The sequence below is a fragment of the Lemur catta genome, chromosome 1, assembly GCF_020740605.2.
Source record: "Lemur catta isolate mLemCat1 chromosome 1, mLemCat1.pri, whole genome shotgun sequence".
NCBI lineage: Eukaryota > Metazoa > Chordata > Mammalia > Primates > Lemuridae > Lemur > Lemur catta.
Window position 1 is genome coordinate 56,517,515 of NC_059128.1, and position 13,877 is coordinate 56,531,391.

The window sequence follows — 13,877 nt, forward strand, 5'->3', positions numbered from 1 at the left end:
TTATAAACTATTTTATAACCAGATGTTTATGGCCAATAATAGCTTAGTAAATTGCTTCTATCAAGGTGTATCTGTCAAAGTCCCAGGAAGAAACAGATGGTACACTCAAATTAGTGTAACTCAAGGTGGGTTTAATAAAGGTACTATTATGGCCAGATGTGGTGGCTCACACCTATAATCCCAGGATTTTTGGAGGTCAGGAGTTCAAGACTAGCCTGGGTAACATAGCAAGACCCCCATCTCTACAAAAAATAGAAAAAACTAGCCAGGCATGGTGGTGTGTACCTGTAGTCCCAGCTACTCAGGAGTCTGAGGCAGGAGGATTGTTTGAGCCCAGGAGTTTGAGGTTGCAGTGAGCTACGATTGGGCCACTACACTCTAGCCCAGGTAACAGAACAAGACCCTAGTTCTGAATGAAAAAACAAAAAAAGGTACTATCTACACATGTGTGGAATGTGTAAGGAAACCACAAGAGACAGCAGTGTCAGGAGGATTTTACCACCCCTAAGCCTGGAAGGGAGGGAGTAGATTCTTCGGAAAGCCATTGAGAAAGACTTGCTTTGAGAGAAGCTGTGAGCTTTGGTTAAGGGACCCTACCAACCCAACTTGACCTTTCAGGGATGACGTTGAGCAATAATAACACTATCCTCACTGCCCTCTCTTCCTCTCCTCTCTGCTAGAGATCTTCATTGGCTGAACTCAACGGAAAGCTAAAAGCATTGAACTTGTCCACATAGGTCAGTGGCCCTATAGAGCAAGCTGAGGAAGGGTGGTGGAGAGTCGATCTGGAGGGCAAATAGAAGATATACAAGGTTATGTATAATTTGGCAAGGGACTCCTGGAGCCATCTAATGATGACTCATCTTATGATGGGATCTCAGATTCTATAGAAAAACAAAGGGAAAGTGGTCTTCAGGAGGGAGCTTTCCCAAGTGTCTACAACCCAAACCACACAGCCTGCCCTGGGTGGGAGTGAATCTTACTGTGACCTGAGCTCTATGTTTCTTTAACACAGTTCACATATAGGGACTTTTAAATGGAATTATTATAGTGTCCTAGCCCCACACAGATGACTGGGAAATCCATCAAAGTACTCCCCAAGCAAAGAGGGAGAGCCATGCTTAGAGTCAAAGCTCTAACAGGGGACTAGAGACATGCATTGGCTCAAAGGGGAAAGCCTGGGGTGAAATGGAAGGAACTGCTGAACTTCAGATAAATATCTCTTCAAAGTAACAGAAGAGTGTCCAAAAGATTTTTTTAAAGTTAAAAAGGAAAACATTTAAACAAACAAAAACCTTAGCATAAGGCTACTGTTCTTTCCTGACTAATTTCTTCTTCTTTTTTTTTTTCCTTTTCTTTTCAGAGACAGGATCTCACTCTCTCACACTTGAGTGCAGTGGCATGATCATAGCTCACAGCAACCTCAAACTCCTGGGATCCTCCTGCTTCAGCCTCCTGAGTAGCTGAGACTACAGGTACATGCCTCCACACCCAGCTAGTTTTTTACTTTTTTGTAGAGATGGAGTCTCACTGTATTGGCCAGGCTGGTCTTGAATTCCTGGCCTCAAGTGATCTTCCTGCCTCGACCTCTCAAGTATAGGGATTACAGGCATGAGCTACCCCTCTTGCTCCCAGCCTCCTGCCTAATTTCTTATGCACGTGTATAAGTTTCAGTTTAGCAAATCAATTAGCTCTTTAAAATCAGATTATGTTGCTGATGTCTTAAAAATATCATTTAAATATTTTGAAGAGCATTTAAAACACATACTGCATTTTTAGTGATTGTTTAAATTAATAGAAAAAGGCTGATATAAGAAAAAATCTTAAAGAATAATAAAATATTTTAGAGAACACTCATTTTAAGGAAAGTTATGGGAAATTTTGAGAAGGCAGTTATAGCAAGCACCTATTATAAAACTACAAAGTCCAACTTACGTAAAACTAGGTATGTCTTGGACAGAAGTGAGACCTTCAGAAGGGGCTGTGATGGAGAAGTAGGATGGGAATGGGATGGAATCTCTTTTCAGCAAGCAGTCAGAGCTGGGGAATTCTATATATACAGCAAGATTCTAGAAGAAAAGAATGCATATAGAAGTCATGTTAGTCTCTACCTTTCCTGCCATAGCCAGTCACTTAATGGAGGCGATTCTATCTTTTATAAACACCTCTTGATCCGTCTCTCTAACATCCAGCCTGACTGCCATGCAGTTAGTTTTGGTCCCTATGACATCACAGCTGGAAGGTATAATAGCTTCCTAACTAGGGTTCAGCCTTTGGTCTTTCTAACTTTCACCTGCTTCATCCAATTTCCACACAGCAGGGAGAGTTATTTCTAAAATGCAAGTCTGACCATTTGCTTCTCTGCTTAAAATCTTTGAATGGTTCACACCACCGCCATACATTCTGTATCAGTAGCATGTTATTCTAAAACTTAGCGGCTTCCAACAACAATAATCACTCATTATTGCTCATTGGTTTCTATGAGCCAAGAATTTTAGAAGAGCTTGCTCAGGAAGTTCTTGCTTAGGGTGTCTTGTGAGGATGCAGTCACATTTTGGCCAGTGCTGCAATCATCTGAAGGCTTCACTGGGCTGAAGGATTCATTTCCAAGCTGACTGATTCACATGACTGGAAAGGCGGTACTGGCTATTGGCTTGGCACCTCCATTCCTCTGCACTTTGCCCCACCCAAGTCAGAGCTACAAGCATGGCCATCCCACAGATGGTTCCACCAGGGTTCTTCAGGGTCCTCATAGGATAGTGGCTGGCTGTTCCAGAGTAAGTGATCCAAGAGGCCAAAATAGAAGCATCACTGGATTTTATGACTTAGCCTTAGAAGGCCCACCATCACTTCTGTTGTATTCTGTTGGTTACACATGGCCAGCCCTGATTCAATGTGGGAGGAAACCATACAACGGCATGAATACTAACAGGCAAGGATCACTGAGGGCCATGTTGGAGACTGGCTATTTCAAATACCTAGGATAACATTCAGTCTCCTTAAAGTGTCCTACAAGGCCATTCACCCTTGTCATCAGGAGCAAAGACCTGTCATGTCCTAGTACATCTCCAAGTTTGCTATTTCAGCGGTAAAGTGCAGTTCTTAATTGATTGATTTACTCCTAAGGCCCAGTTATTAGAGGTGAGAGCTTTATTCCAGCTGGCTCATTTATTTTAATGTTCTTAAGGGTTAGTGCCACTGAAAACTATAATATTCTGGGGTTAGGATTACTGACAAATACAAAGTTATCTCCTGGTCATCTATATAAAACAATACACATTAAACTAAATATGTATAGCTAGAGCAAAACATACTTAATATTTAAAGTTCAATACATTCAACAACTCAGATGTAACATTCTCTATATTCAAACCTTAGATTCAGTTAATATAATTAAATACGTCCAATATTTTTCATCTGCTCTCTCTTCCTAAACCCAGATAACTACAGCATTCTTTTTTATTTTCTTCTATACCAGCTTCTAGCCCAATTATTAGCATGAAATTGATGATCATTAAATATTTGTTGAATTGGATTGAATAATACCAAGAATAAATAATCGCCTGGTCTTGTCTTTGTAGTTCCTTCTGAATTTCTGCAGAGTAGTAGATAGTATTATGTTTCACGCATTACACAAAGCATTTTACTTGTATTATATCACTTAATTCTTCATACCAACCTAATAGGGATGGTACTTTGCTTCGCCCATTACATGCATGAGAGAACTGAAGCTTAGAGAAGTTGGTTCTACTATTCTTATCCTTTCCAAATTCTTCATATCTCCTATTTTATGGAGTTTAGAAAGAGACTATTTAATTAATCTATACCTAATTATAAATATATAGATGCTCTGGTTTCTATTTGAAACACTATGGTGCATTTCTTTAGCAACAGTATTATCAAAATGACTTTTTCTTCAGGATGTGGAGGAATGTGCTGTAGAGGACCTAAACAGAAAGTACTATAATCCTTACTTCTAAGATAAACTTTTATTGTTCTCATTTTAAAATTTTGAAGTCTGGATGTAGCTTATAGTTGGTGTGAGCATTTAATACACTGCCTTTTTTGTTTCTCCCAAATGCCGTTGGTGCATCTTAGAATTACAGAAACATTACATCAAAATCGCAACCCGTGTCTCTTGCTTCCCTACAGTCTGTTAGTGAATGTGATGACTGTCACAATAGATACGCTCATAAAGTTGGGCTTACATCCTGTTGTCTTTCAGGAACTTTCTGGCTTTCTGCCATGCCTATACATTTATAAAAGGCATCTGCAGAGTTAAGCGTTTGTATTTTTGAGAGCCTAAAGTACTTTAGAGACTTTAGTTTCTATTCTGTAATGAATAGGGGTGTTGCATGAAATCTGTTACATGTCAAAGAAAAAACCATTTATTTTCCTGGAAAAGGCTATTTTTTTCTTCATATGATAACTTAAACACATTTACTTAAGGACTTGTCATTATCTTCATCACCATCATCATCATCGTGGTTTACATTTAGCAGAGGAAAACAGTCAAAACTAACTCCAGTGTTAGTTAGAACTATTAGAGTTTAGGAGTACATTTTGAAATTAATTATGAAGATGAAGCCCATGGGGAATAAGTTCAATGGCCTGGAACCAGTAAAGAAAGAGCTAAACTGCTCTATAAGAAAAAAAAAGAGAATTTGAAGGAATAAACACAAGTAAGTTATCAAGGTAAGGGGGCATGGGGACTGCAATTTGGCCGTGAGTTGCAAGGACTTCTGAAGGTGGGTGTAAGGTTTCTTTGAAGTAGCCGGCGCCAGAGAAAGAAAGACGAGCAGAGTAGAAAGGGATAAGTAAAGAGGATTTATTGGGGCGCTCCTGGGTGGGGGTAACGAGTCCCTGAGAGAGAGGGACCCAGGCGAGCCTCAGGGGACCCACGGAGTGGTACCAGAGAGGCCGCGCCACCCAGAAGTCTGAGTGGGTTTATATAGGTTCTTAGGGCTGGGGGATGGGAGTTTCTTCAGCCAGGAGATGTCGGTGCAAGGAGTGAGGAATTTCTTTGTTTCAGCTTTAGGGTGGGTATTCAGGAATAGGAGGGGCTTCTTCTTTTTTCATTAGGGAGGGGAGGGGTACCTGCCACCAGCCTTACGGTGGGGTTACTTTTTCTTCTTCTTTTTTTAGAGGCAGGGTCTTGTTCTGTCATCCAGGCTAGAGTGCAATGATGCAGTCATAGCAGCCTCAAACTCCTGGGTTCAAGCAATCCTCCCAGCTCAGCCTCCCAAGTAGCTGGGAATACAGGTGCACCACCATGCCCAGCTGGGATGCCTTTTTCCTAAATGTGCACAAAGGCACTATATGGGCCAGCAGTGACCCTGAGAGGGACCTGGCACAATGCCTCGGCCTGAATGGACAGACACAGGATGATTTCTCCACAAAAGCAATGGACCAGAGATTTTTTTAAATTCAGAAATGTTAAAATCTGGCCAGGCACGGTGGCTCATGCCTGTAATCCTAGCACTCTGGGAAGCCAAGGTAGGAGGATCACTTGAGGTCAGGAGTTTGAGACCAGCCTGAGCAAGAGTGAGACCCTGTCTCTATTAAAAGTAGAAAAATTAGCCAGGCACGGTGGCGCATGCCTGTAGCCCCAGCTACTCGGGAAGCTGAGGCAGGAGGATCCCTTGAGCCCAGGAGTTTGAGGTTGCTGTGAGCTAGGATGATGCCACAGCCTGGGTGACAGAGCGAGACTCTGTCTGAAAAGAAAGAGAAAGAAAGAAAGGAAGGGAGGGAGGGAGAGAGAGGAATGTTAAAATCCAATTAAAGTCAGTTTGTACTAGAATGTCATCCCCTCTGTGGCTCCCTTCCTTCAATAATAATACTGTGTGGATGAGTGGTGTTTCAGAGAGAAAAGACTGAGGTAGTCTCCAGTGAGAGGACAAGGTGGGAAAAAGAGAGGAGAGACACTGAGCAGTGGAGCTGTAGCATTGCTGGAAGCAAGACTTCAGCACCGGAGGACACCAAGGGCAAACTAAGCCCCCGAGTATCCCCCAGGAAACCAGGAAGCTGGGAATGTGTATTTGAACCAAATGTTATTTGAATTCCAAAGGACTTGGGACATCTATGAAGCTGACGTATATCAGCTAATATCATTTAAAATCATTTGAGGAAGTGAAGTCTGAGAGCTTAACTAACTTGCTCAGGAAAAAAACAGCACATCAGTAATTAGAATATGGCTGGCTCCTGGGACTTCTGCTTTCTGCCCTGAGGGAGTAACAGGAACTAAATTTGCTATCCTGACTTTAAAATTTTTTAAACTGGAAAAAATATCTTAAACACTTTCAGACATTGAGCAACAGGCAGCACAAGACAGTGATCCCTGAAAGGAAGCAAAAGAGCTGAGGCTCACGGTTGTCTTAGGCTACTTCCTGAGAAAGTTTCCAGGCAGCAGCACACAAAGAGGGGAACCTCAGTGGAGCTTGAGGTCTCCCTTGGGTGAGGAGACAGAACTGAGCACTTGAGACAACCCAAGTGGCTAGCATTTGCAGAACTGGGCACCGGGGAGAGAGATGGAGCTAGAGATAGAGATGGAAAGAGAGAGAGAGGGAGCTCCAAAGGTTTGAAGAGGGTTTCCCTCAAGTGTTCAGCTGAGTTCTGGTCAGATCATGCTTGTAAGAAAAGTACCAAATCCAGGGAAAGAGTCACCAAAAAGGAGTAGGTGGAATGATTGCCACAGCTCACCTACAGGACTGGTAATAGTTTACATTCTCAAAACCCAAAGTAGAGAAACCTCACAATCAGGGCATCAGACAGAATACTCACAAGGCGATTGCCTCAGTAATGGGATCAAATTAACCTTAAATTAAAGGCTGTTCTGGTCCCACCTAATAAAGCTTAAAAGTGATCCTCAAATGAATCGAATGATTTCCAAGTTATTTAACTGTGCACCAAAACAAAGCTCAAAAATATTTAAAGAAATACCATGGAGGTGGGAGGATCACTTAAGCTCAGGAGTTTGAGACCAGCTGAGCAAGAGCGAGACCCCGTCTCTACTAAAAATAGAAAAACTAGCTGGCCATAATGGTGAACCAGGCATGGTGGTGCACACCTGTAGTCCCAGCTACTCGGGAGGCTGAGGCAGTAGGATCACTTGAGCTTAGGAGTTTGAGGTTGCTGTGAGCTAGGCTGATGCCATGGCACTCTAGCCTGGGCAACAAAGTGAGACTCTGTCTCAAAAAAAAAAAAATTAAAAAAAAATGTAGAAGAAAAAATATACCTTCTGTACAGAGAAACAAAGATAAGAATGACTGCAGACTTCTCTTCAAAAATAATACAATCAGAAGTCAATGGAGCAGCCGGGTGTGGTGGCTCACACCTGTAATCCTAGCATTATGGAGGCCAAGGCGGGAGGATTGCTTGAGGTCAGGAGTTCAAAACCAGCCTGAGCAAGAGTAAGACCGTCCCCCCCACCCCCGTCTCTACTAAAAAGTAGAAAAATAATTAGCCGGGCAACTAAAAATAGAAAATATTAGCTGGACATGGTGGCACACGCTTGTAGTCCCAGCTACTTGGAAGGCTGAGGCAGGAGGATCACTTGAGCCCAAGAGTTTGAAGTTGCTGTGAGCTAGGCTGATGCCACAGCACTCTAGCCCGGGCAACGGAATGAGACTCTGTCTCAAAAAGAAAAAACAAAGAAAGAAAGAAAAGAGGAAGAAATAGACAAATCTAAAATCATAGAGATTTCAACACCTCTCTCAATAATGGATAGAACAAGTAGACAAAAAGACCTGAACAACACTGTCAGCCATAGCTTTGCACAGTGGCAGTATCATAGCCAGTGAGGTTTATCTGAAGCGCAAATATTGCTAATTGAAAACTTTTCCCAATACCCTGCCATGACAACTTGCAATATAGTCAGCATTGGTGATTTTTGACAGTCCCTACAGGGACTAAATGAAAAACAAGCAAAAAAACCCCATTGTCAACCAATGTGACCTAACTGATACTTGTAGAACATTCTACCCAAGCATAGTAGAATACACATTCTTTTATTAAGGGCACACAAAATATTTATCAAAATGACCATTTTCTTGGCCACAAAACAAGTCTAAATACATTTTACAAGTTTCAGTAATATGAAGTATGTTCTGTGACCACAATAAAATTAAATTAGAAGTCAACAAAAGAGATATATTTGGAAAATGCCCAAATATTTAGAAACCAAGCACATAGTTCTATAATAAACAACCTATGGGTCAAAAAAGAAATCAGAGAGAAATTTTTTTTTTTTTTTTTTTGAGACAGAGTCTCACTTTGTTGCCCGGCTAGAGTGAGTGCCGTGGCGTCAGCCTAGCTCACAGCAACCTCAAACTCCTGGGCTTAAGCGATCCTACTGCCTCAGCCTCCCGAGTAGCTGGGACTACAGGCATGTGCCACCATGCCTGGCTAATGTTTTCTGTATATATTTTTAGTTGTCCAGATAATTTTTATTTCTATTTTTAGTAGAGACATGGTCTCGCTCAGGCTGGTCTCGAACTCCTGACCTCGAGCGATCTACCCGCCTCGGCCTCCCAGAGTGCTAGGATTACAGGCGTGAGCCACTGCGCCCGGCCGAGAAATTATTTTTATTTATTTATTTTTGAATCTGCCTTTATCTTCAAAATCAAAGGGAAATTAGAACATGGGGCTCCTTAGTCTACATTTTAATTCAGTAATCTTACCTGTCAAGTGTTAATTTGTTATACTTCTTCAAGTCCCTTTTATTTTTCCTGTACAATCATCGTGTAGAAGAAATCTTGTCATGACATCTTCAGAGTTTCATATATGTATTTTATTTCTGAAAATCTCTTTTCTGTCCCTAGTGAGGAGCATTGTTTTATAATGAGGGATATTTGTAAATTGAGTTGCAGAAGACTAAAACCCAGCTTAAGTAAAAAGGAGGATTTATTGGAGGGATCCTGGGATAGCTCACAGAATTGAGAATGCCATGTATATTAGTTTATCACTGCTGTACCAAATTACCATAAACTTGGTGCCTTACAACAACACAGATTTATTATCTTTCAGTTTTGAAGGTCAAAAGTCTAAAATCAAGGGCTAAAATCAAAGTGTTGACAGGGCTGCATTCCTTCTGGAGGCTCTAAGGGAGAATCTGTTTCCTTGGCTTTTCTAGCTTCTAAAGGCTAGCCACATACCCTGGCTCATGGCCCACTTCTGTCTTCAAAACCAGCAATGTTGAGCCAAGTCTTTCTCACACTGCCATCTCTCTGGTCTCTTTTGCCTCTTCCTTCCACTTACAAGGACCCTTGTGGTTACATTGGGCTCCCATGTATTATCCAGAGTAATTTTCTCATCTCAAGGTCAGCTGATTAGCAAATTTAATTCCATTTGCAAATTTAATTTCCTTTTGCCATGTAAGGTAACATATTTACAGGTTCCAGGGATTAGGATACAGATTTCCAGGGGACCATTATGCTGCCTATCATACCATATAAACTGTTAGGAATGCGCCACTGCAACTCCCTCTGTAATGAGCACAGGAAACTATAGTCTGTTTCAGAGGGCAGCTTTGAACAACTTTGTTGGAAAATGAACTTCATATCCTCACGATGCCTTTAGAGCTGCAGAAATAAGTGAGTTTATGAGCACTTCCAGACCCTTTGTTAGGGGCACTCAAACATCAGGCCCATTTATCCTAGGATTGCATTATTACCAGCAAACTTAATTTGTACAAAAGATATGCAGAATATGCTCATGCTATTTCCTGTCCCTGTGCAATTTATGAGACAATGAAATAATGAGCAAGTGATACAAAAACAATTACTCATTAAATGCGCTAGTGGAAGACACTTTTGCATTTGCATTTAATTCTGGCCTTGTTGAAGTACCCGGCCAGTGCCACAGTTCTTTGGTCCACTCAGCAGAAGCTGCGTTACAATCTCACATCTGTGGTTTAATGGAGGCTGCCCAGCCCCACTGCTTTTCTTCTGTTCTGGGGGAATGGATTAGACAACTGAGATCAAGTACAGCTCATCTTTCCAAGTAAAGATCTTACCTCCCAATTCCTACCTTATCCTTTTCATACAACAGGAATTAGAGGAAGATCTCCCACTCCTCGTCATTCCAAAGTTACCTGATACCTAGCTTTTCCATCTCAAAACCAGTCCAGCTCAATCAGTGGTAGCTCAGGCATTTGGCTAGTAACAAGTCTTCTATTCCACCTCAAGTTCTGTCATTATCTTTGATCTGCTTATCTCCAATGACCTTTGCCTTCACTAATTTTAGCCACTACCTTCCACGGGCACACCCTTGATCTTGCTGTCACTGGGAACTGCTACTCCACTGGAATAATAGATTCCAACTCCCCACTCTCTTGCCGCAGTATTTGATTCTTCCAGCTCTCTCACTCACTCTCCCAGCCCCTGTTCTAGTCCAGCTGCTGTAATAAACAAATTAAAACCTCAATGTTTACATTAGTCAATCATCATTAACTGGTAAATTGTCCTAAAAATGTATTGGCTTAAAACACAATCATTCATTATGAAGCACAGATTTGTGGGTCAGCTGTGGGTTTGGCTGATGTAGACTAGGCTTGTGGTGATGGCAGAAGAAATGAATGAAGTAGAAGCACAAGCAATTTCTTAAGGCCCAGGCACACTGTCCTTTCTACTCACGTACTATTGGCCAAAGCAAGTCACATGATCAAGTCCAAAGTCAAGGGGCCAGAAAGTACATTCTGCCCACAGTGAGGCCATAGCAAGAAGGTGGATGCAGAGAGGGTTGAAGAATTGGGGCCAATAATTCCACCTCTCAAAGTGGCTTAACACAGTAAGTATTGTCATTTTGCAGTCTGTGGTTAGCAAGGGAGCTCTGCTCTGCCTAGTCATTCAGCATCCCAGGCTCCTTCTATGGGGTGGCTGCACCATCTCTTTTGGCTTCATCATTCTCTGCGTTCAGCTGGCAAATGTGGAGAGACAGAGTGTGTAGGATCACTGTGGTAGGCTGAATCACAGCCCTCAAAGATGTCCGCATCCTAATCTTCGGAATCTGGGAATGTTATCTTATGTTGCAAAAGGGACTTTGCAGATGTGATCAAATCAAGGTTCTTGGGATGAGGAGATTATCCTGGATTATCTGGGGAGGACTCTGAATGTGATCACTAGGGTCCTTATAAGAGGGAGGCAAGAAGGTGAAAGCAGGAAACAGTAAGTAGAGGATGTGAAGGTTGAAGACCTTGGAGCGAGGCAAGGAATGGAGTCATGAGCTGAGGAATGCAGGGGGCCGAAGGGGCAAGGATTCTCCACTGGAGCCTCCAGAAGAAACCAGCCCCTGCCAATGCCCTGACTTTAGCTCCGTGAAACTGATTTCAGACATCTGGCTCCAGAAGCAGGAGAATACATTTGTGTTGTTTTAAGTGACTAAGATTGTGATAATTTGTTATAGAAGCACTGGGAAATGAATACAATCACAGAAGACATTTTTTAGGGGCAGATGTATGCACATCATTTTCAGTCATATCCATTAAATTTAGTCACACAGCCACTGTCTGGGGGCTGGGGAATATAGTCTGTCTGTGTGGCCAGGAAAAAAGAAAAAGAGGATTGGGGAACTTTGGGCCAGTCTTCTGCACAGTCCTTCATGGAGGCTTCCAGACCATGGGTCCCACCAGCCAGACTGACCATCTTTCAGCTCAAGGCCACCACACTCCTGCCCCTCCCTGGGCCTTTGTCATCACTGCAGTCTCAGCCTTTCAGAGAGTTCTGTGGCAAGTGTTGGTGGTTTTCACTGGAATTTCTGAAACCCTCCCATACTAAGTTTATACAAGATCTCTGTTCAGTTAAATGCAAGAGGCGGCAAGAAATATTTTTAATAATTTGGAATTCAGTGTAAGCTGCCAATATGCTTTTAAAATGAGGATACACATGTTCTATCTGACTTTCCTTTTTAGAAACTGCAAGGCAAAGGAAATTGTGTAAATAGCAAGGTCAGGGAAGTGACTGAAAAGTGTGGTTGTAGAATATGAAAGAGTAAATAATTCAATACATTTTCTGAATCATATAGCAGAAAGAAACCTCAAGAGGTTTTTTGACCCAAATCTCTACTTCTGAGAAGCCCCAGACTGAAATCATACCAGATGGGGTGAGGGTGGGAGTTCTGTGGAGGCAGGGAGCGGAGGAACCTGGAAGAGGGGCAGGAAATATGATCTGTTCTAAGATCTCTAGGCTTGGAGGTAGTTGTATAGACCTTTTCAAAGTTTTGTCTGAGTCCTTAGAAGGTCTTTACATAACTAAAATACTCAATACTGGCAACACTAGGAGTTTTACATGTCGAAGACCTTCTGGCACCCAATTCAGCTATCTTCTGACTTTGAGGAAGGGCTGAGGGTTGGGGAAACTTCTGGGCCTCCATCATACCCCAGGGAAGATAAACCTCAAAATCTCTGTCTGACTGGGCTAAACTACCAGACTAGCAAGGGGGGAAGCCCTAGACAACTCATCTCGGAGTCCTAAAATGGGAAACAGGGCAAGAGCCTCTCCCTACGATGAGCATCTGCCTCAAAGTGTTTGATGACTCCATTCCCTCCAGATCTGAAGTCTGAAGAGAGGAAAGGCATCAAGCAGGGTGTGGTGGCTCATGCCTGTAATCCTAGCACTTTGGGAGGCGGAGGCGGGATGATTGCTTGAGGTCAGGAGTTGGAGACCAGCCTGAGCAAGAGCGAGACTCTGTCTACAAAAATAGAAAAATTAGCTGGGTATGGTGGTGCACGCTTGTAGTCCCAGCTACTCGGGAGGCTGAGGCAGATCGCTTGAGCCCAGGAGTTTGAGGTTGCTGTGAGCTATGATGACGCCACTGCACTCTAGCCTGGGCAATGGAGTGGAACTCTGTCTCAAAAAAAAAGAAAGAAAATCAAGACCCTCATGTCTGTTCGTGCAGTCCTCCTATCTCACTTCCCCTTTTTCTCCCCTCAACCCCTCAGGGCTGAAAGGGGATGGCAATGCTCTCTCCTTCACTCTAGCCTCTTGGCAAGGTCTCAGGGGCAGGCAGGAATATCTTGTTTACATTGCTGGGAGCTCAATGTTCTAACTACTCTACCAGCCAAATGTCCTGCAAAAAAGGGCAAGTGATTGCTCTCTTGTTGTGGGGCAGTTAGGCTCTTAGTCCAGAGATGGGAAGCCAGGGAACGAAATTTAGGAAAGTGTTTAAATTCATTGTTTTAATATTTACAAAAGCAAGTCCTGTTTCACTAATAAGTGGCAAAGCCAGGACTCAAATGCTGTTTGTCTGACTCAAGTCTTCGCACTTGAAGAAGTCATTTTTTAACTTTCCTGCTCAAAGTCAGCCTTGATTTGTATTCCCCAGCTTTTTTTACTCCATTTTATTGCAATTCAATAATAAAACTATTCACTGAGGGCGTGTTAGGGACTCCTTACTATGCTACTGCTAAGGTGCACTTATGCCTGCCTTCAAGGAGAATTAAGTCCTTTGCGGTTTCTACTAGCCTTGGGTTCCTGCATTATCTCCACCTTCAATTGAAACTTTTTCACTTTGTAAATGAGCCTCCTTGAATCACCTTAATTTGAGCGCCATCCGTTTCCTAGTGGAACCCTGACTGACAGACGGGATCTATGTGACTCCACTGCTTGAACTCTTGCGGCAGATGGCTAGCTGAGTCATGTGCCCCTTTCGTGGTACAAAGTTGTTGCTGCCCAGCCCAGGGGGTCACATTTCCCAGACCCCCTGCGTCAGGACGGGCAACATGACCGCATGTGGGCAGAAGTGGTTTCTCTGCTGCCACACTTTGGCCCACAAAGCTGCGCACTTGATCCTGGTGTGCCCTCTACCCTCGCTCGACAACATCTGTGGCTGTAGGGCAAGCGTTCCCAATCATTTTGTGTTGTGGATGCCTGAATCCCTTCTCA

General features: G+C 42.8%; 1 protein-coding gene and 1 non-coding gene across 3 annotated transcripts in view; both read left to right on the forward strand.

The window, feature by feature from the left end:
* SNX6 (sorting nexin 6) overlaps nt 1–13,877 on the forward strand; it is a 101,433-nt gene that overhangs the window by 12,107 nt on the left and 75,449 nt on the right. Inside the window, exon 1 of one of the 2 annotated variants that reach the window (XM_045568863.1) lies at nt 1,457–1,475. The exons of the other annotated variant lie outside the window; for it this stretch is intronic. The gene's annotated coding sequence lies outside the window, so the exon portion shown is untranslated. Of the gene's footprint in view, nt 1–1,456; nt 1,476–13,877 lie in introns of those variants that run through there. 2 annotated transcript variants of the gene reach the window in all.
* LOC123631044 lies at nt 7,767–7,907 on the forward strand. Its single transcript, XR_006732928.1, has one exon. It is a non-coding gene; the product is annotated as a U4 spliceosomal RNA (small nuclear RNA).